This window comes from Amblyomma americanum, chromosome 10, assembly GCF_052857255.1.
Source record: "Amblyomma americanum isolate KBUSLIRL-KWMA chromosome 10, ASM5285725v1, whole genome shotgun sequence".
NCBI lineage: Eukaryota > Metazoa > Arthropoda > Arachnida > Ixodida > Ixodidae > Amblyomma > Amblyomma americanum.
Genome location: NC_135506.1, coordinates 80,596,890 through 80,602,856, shown reverse-complemented (window position 1 = coordinate 80,602,856; position 5,967 = coordinate 80,596,890). Strand labels below are relative to the sequence as shown.

The following is a 5,967-nucleotide window of genomic DNA, read 5'->3' as shown; positions in this document are numbered from 1 at the left end:
AGGGCTCAGCATGGTTAGTCTTGGTTAATCTTGATTGCAAGTCCAGGTTAGTCTGGTTGTCTAGCTATGTTGTCGCATTAAAGACGACACAACTGTGGTTGTGGACCACGCGAGCTCGCGAGCTCTCCTTTTCAACCCTCCGACATGTTAACAGGCATGCGACGAAGCTGGTGAAGCGAGATTGATTGTAAAACATTTTATTCGCCGGGAAGAGCTTGGCAAGAGGTCGCGTTAAGTGGTCGAGAGTACATAGCCCTCGACGACTTTGTCAGCCCACTCCACCGCCAAAACTTGCGTTCTGGGGTCAGAGAGAAGGCGAGCGCAACGACGAGGAACGCGGTGTGACGTCATACCGAACGGCAGCGGCGGCGAGCCGCGCAGTGTTACATCATGCCAGAAGGCGCGGCGAGCACACAAAGCATAGTAGCCGTCTCACATAGCTCAGTGGACACTCGAACCGCGTTGTAAATAAAGGAATAAAGAAGTGAGGGAACGAAGAAAACGCGGTTCGAGTGTCCACAGAAATATGTGAGGCGCGCGTTTTGACGTGATGTGCTTCCTCGGAGGGCTTAAACAGCGAAATGCCCAAGTTCACAGCGAGTAAAGCTTTCGCTTTAAGAAAAAAAATTGTCTCCGGCAGTTTCGCTTCTTCCTTCGTACATCCACAGCAAATCGGCATTCTACAGCACCCCCCCCCCCCACGCACACACACAGAGAAAGCCCGAGCGTTGCACAGCCTTTGTAGACGCATGGGGGGGGGCACATTCTTTACATGCAAGCGATTAAGCGAACTGAGGGAAGAGCCACATCGTGCTGCGATGCGTTTCGCAAGCTTTCATTTCAAATGCGTTTTGAACTGCCGACAAAAATAATAATAATAATAATAATTGGTTTTTTGGGGAAAGTAAATGGCGCAGTATCTGTCTCATATATCGTTAGACACTTGAACCGCGCCGTTAGGGAAGGGATAAGGGAGGGAGTGAAAGAAGAAAGGAAGAAGGAGGTGCCGTAGTGGAGGGCTCCGGAATAATTTCGACCACCTGGGGATCTTTAACGGGCACTGACATCGCACAGCACACGGGCGCCTTAGCGTTTTTCCTCCATAAAAACGCAACCGCCGCGGTCGGGTTCGAACCCCGGAACTCCGGATTAGTAGTCGAGAGCCTAAACACTGAGCCACCGCGGCGGGTCCGACAAAAAGGCTTGAAATCGCTTTTGGTTGTCGGCAAACATTAAAAAGTGTTATATATACGCTTTATCTTGTCACTTGTTCTCATATTTCAAACATTAAAAAGTGTAATAAATACACATTAGCTACCCACCCCGATGGCTCAGTGGATAGGGCGCGCGGCTACTGATTGGTGCTCCCGGGTTCGAACTCGACCCCTGTGGCTGCGTTTTTATCTAGGCAAAGCGTTAAGGCGCCCGTTTGCTGTGCGATGTCAGTGCACGTTAAAGAACCCCAGATGGTCAAAATTATTACCGAGCCCTCCACTACGGCGCATCTACCTTTCTTCTTTCACCCTCTCCTTTAACACTTCTCTTACGACGTGGTTCAGGGGTCCGCCGATATATGAGACAGATACTGCGCCATTTCCTTTCCCCAAAGAATATTATTAATATTATTATTATTATTATTATTATTATTAATATTATTATTATTATTATTATTTATACACATTATACTGTCACTTATTCTCATATTACATTACAAAAGATATACGTCTTGCTTTTTAAGTATTTTATATTTCTTAAAGATATTAGAATAAAAATAATGCCTATATATACTCTTTTTAAATATTGTAGAACACAAGAAACCGGTTCAAGCACTTATATTTTGCCACCAACATTGCCAACGTAAAGGCGGCCGTGTGCCGGGAAATGTCAGTGCAAGTTAAAGATCCTCTGGTGGTCGAAATTATGTCAGAGACCTCCACTACAGCACCTCTCTCTTCGCTTCACCGTCTTTTTTATGCTTTACCTTATAACGGCGCGCTTCAGGTATCCACCGAGAATTTTGAGGCACTTACAGCGGCATTTTCTTTCCTCAAAAACAATCACTTTTCATTTTTTTTCAATTTAAACTTTGAACACCAATTTATGATAATTTCATTTTTAAAACACAATTTCTTACATGCGGCTTACAAACGCAGGTACTGTGGCAACGCGGGGCTGTCTAATAGAAGCGGTGCTGCCACCGCGAAGTATTTCCAATCTGGAGAGGCTGTATGATCTGTGGCGGCGGGAATAAATTGGCTGTTGGGGAAAGGAAAGCGGGCAGTATCTCACACCTCGGCTGAAACTTTAAGCGCGGCGAAAGGGAAGGGATAAAGGAGAGGCTGAGAGAAGAGAGACAGAAATAGGGGCCGTAGGGGAGGGCTCCGGAATATATAATTTCTAACACCTGGTGACTTTAGCGGCATTTACATAGCAGACCGCACGGGCGCCTTTGCGTTTCCCCTCCATCAAAACGCGGCCGCCACGATATTGCGATATTTATTTTTTAACAACCAGGAGGAAGTGACGTCGACCAAACAGGCCGGAAGAAATCCTGAGCCATGAAATATAAAAACACCAGCACTGTGGTCTTTGGCGATATCAGAAGCGTTTGTTGAGGGGTTCTGAGAGGAGTGCGCAAAACTTGCTTCACTCGCCTTGCGCGTCTCAGGACGGTTGTGCCTTCTCGGGGTCGCCTTTCACGTGTGTAACAGTCGGCCACTGTTGGACCATCGGCGAGGTGTTCGGAAAGCCAGAGCCTGTCAACACCTCCTAGGTATTACGAACGCTGACCGTGCAGAGCGGGCAGCAGTTTTGCGTTTGTCGTCCGCTAGCGCCGTTACCCTCGCTGACAGCTCTGGGTCTCCTGACAGTTGCAAAGGGACGCCTCAAACTGCCGTTCAGGACGCATTCTTTGAAGATTGATCCAGTCTGAGCACTAACGAGGTGTTGCGAAAGCCACAGCCCGTCGGCACCTACGAGGTAAGACGAACGCTGACTGTTCAAAGCGGGCAGCAGTTTTGGTTTTAGTCAGCCGCTAGCCTCGTGACGTTCCCTGACTGCTCTGTGTCTCCTGTCAGTTGCAGAAGCACGCTTCAACCTGTCGATCGGGACAGATAGTTTAAAGAGTTATCCAGTCTGTTTGAGCACTAACGAGGTGCTGCGAAAGCCACAGCCCGTCGGCACCTACGAGGTAAGACGAACGCTGACCGTTCAAAGCGAGCAGCAGTTTTGGTTTAAGTCAGCCGCTAGCCCCGTGACGTTCGCTGACTGCTCTGTGTCTCCTGTCAGTTGCAGAAGCACGCTTCAACCTGTCGATAGGGGCAGATAGTTTGAAGAGTTATCCACTTTGTTTGACCATCAACGAGGTGTTCGAAAAGCCACAGCGCGTCTTCTCCTCCGAGGTAAGACGAACGCTGACCGTTCAAAGCGAGCAGCAGTTTTGGTTTAAGTAAGCCGCTAGCCGCGTGACGTTCCATGACTGCCCTGTGTCTCCTGTCAGTTGCAGAGGGACGCTTCCACCTGTTGGTCGGGACAGATAGTTTGAAGAGTTATCTATTCTGTTTGACCATCAACGAGGTGTTCGAAAAGCAACAGCGCGTCTTCTCCTCCGAGGTAAGACGAACGCTGACCGTTCAAAGCGAGCAGCAGTTTTGGTTTAGGTCAGCCGCTAGCCGCGTGACGTTCCATGACTGCCCTGTGTCTCCTGTCAGTTGCAGAGGGACGCTTCCACCTGTTGATCGGGACAGATAGTTTGAAGAGTTATCTATTCTGTTTGACCATCAACGAGGTGTTCGAAAAGCAACAGCGCGTCTTCTCCTCCGAGGTAAGACGAACGCTGACCGTTCAAAGCGAGCAGCAGTTTTGGTTTAAGTCAGCCGCTAGCCCCGTGACGTTCGCTGACTGCTCTGTGCCTCCTCTCAGTTGCAGAGGGATGCTTCAACCTGTCGACAAGAACAGATTGTTTGAAGAGTGATCCTGTCTCCTGAGCGCCCCTGTGCAAACCTGAAGTGAAAACATGGCGGCGATGACCGTCGCAGCCGACCTCGAGGGAGACGTCAGCTATAGTAGCCGACTCACTTCTGCCATGCAGGAAGAAGTGTCTGAAGCGCTGAAGCCGGGCCCACCGGAACAGGTTCTGGTCGAGGCCTTCTCTATGGCTATCACTCGACATGACATAGCCACGCTAGGAGAAGGCAAGGGACTTAATGACAATATTGTGAACTTTTACCTGGCCATGATTGCGCAACGCTCCAAGAGGCAAGGCGGTCCGGCTGTGTACGCGTTCAGTACTTTTTTCTTCACCAAGCTGCATAGCTGTGGACCTGACGGCGTGAAACGCTGGACGCAAGGCGAAGACCTCTTCGCTTACGACATTCTACTGGTGCCCGTGCACTCCGAGGACCCGTCCCACTGGTGTCTCGCCGTGGTGGATTTCTGCACGCCCGAGATGGTCATCTATGACAGCCTGGGTCCGCGCGATGAGCATGCCAACATCATCGATGATTTGGCGGACTACCTGGAAAAGGTGAGCCACTGGCGTGACTGCGACCTGGACTGGAGCGGCTGGTATTTTTACCCATCCAATGTGCCCCTCCAGAAGGACACCTTCGACTCCGGCGTCTTCCTGTGTCAGTACGCTGAGTGTCTCACCCGGGATGCACCGATTTTGTTCAAGGAGAAGCACATGCCGTACTTCCGCGGCCGTATTGTGTACGAGATTTTACACCGCCGGCTCCTCTCATGGTGAAGCCTACTTACAACATGCCTCGTTTCAAGCGTCCGTGCACCCAGAATATATTTTCAGTTTGATTGTACTTATGTATCTTAAGTGCGGTTTTTATGTGATTTGGTGTAATTGCTGTTATTGAGGTTTGCGCCATTGTTGATTTTTTTTCATATCTACTGCCCCTAGTTATTCATTCTGTATATTGCAGTGCGTGAGCAGCTACTTCCCGGTTTACTAGCGTTCGTCCTTTTTGCTTTTTTATGTCGATAGTGTCGATTGCTTTTGCTTTTTCATGTCGATTGCTGAGTGTGCATTGCGTGATGGTAGAAATGTTATTGGAAGAGACGGAACTGGTGAGGGCGAAGACGATGCAGTGGAGGTCACAGACATAATTTCGGCCGCCTGGTGTTCAAATTCCTCTGATAGCGCACACTACGCGAAACTTTTTCTATTGCCGTCGAAAATACCCGGTTCACAATCTTGTAAATATTTTATCATCGTCTGTTCGAAGATTATGCTCAGATTTTTTTATGCCTCTGGCTAATTTGTAATAATTTCTTCATTGATTTGCGACCACGCTGATCAGAGTTCAGTTCTACGTTTTTCAACGTTTTGTGTGTTGACAGTGCTTATGCATATTTATTGTGATTGATTGTTAGATCTGTTTTTGTGTGAAAAATTGGCTATTGTATTCTTCGCGATACGTACCAATTGACACCCAAGTAAAGCTCCAGTTTGGGTATAGAATTCTTGGTCACCCCTCGGAGTTTGCCTTTATTCGAATGTGTACAAACCTCTTCGGTCGTTGAGGTTCGGTTGCTTGCTATTGTCTGATAATATTTGATTCCGTAGCTTATTTGTTTTCCAATAAGATTTAATTTTACAGTTTTCATAATTAACTTTTTACAATTTTCCTGTCGCCTGTCAGTGCAAATCCGGCGGAGATTCCATCTTTTGCATATGCGAGGATGTGCAATCAAGATGAGCTGGCCAGCTTTTTTTCAAATATTTCTCTACAGCCCGATTTAAACTGTTTAGCGCTCTTTTAAGAAGTTTAAGCCCTAGAGACATTTGTGGCATTGGTTCATTACATTTATTTCGCATAGAAATCAACCACATAGTTTATATGTTTTCGACGTATTGATTTGGTGGGACCGTATTTCTATTTGCGAAGCGTTTTCCCTATTTCTATACTGTAAGGAGGAGGTGATGGAGAAAGACGAGGTGCGGTAACTGTCTCG

The 5,967-nt window shown here is 47.9% G+C and overlaps 1 pseudogene; it reads left to right on the top strand.

Moving 5' to 3' along the window:
- The first annotated feature begins 4,024 nt into the window (after positions 1–4,024).
- On the top strand, positions 4,025–4,747 carry LOC144108451 (sentrin-specific protease 1 pseudogene; annotated as a pseudogene).
- Positions 4,748–5,967: the final 1,220 nt, after the last annotated feature.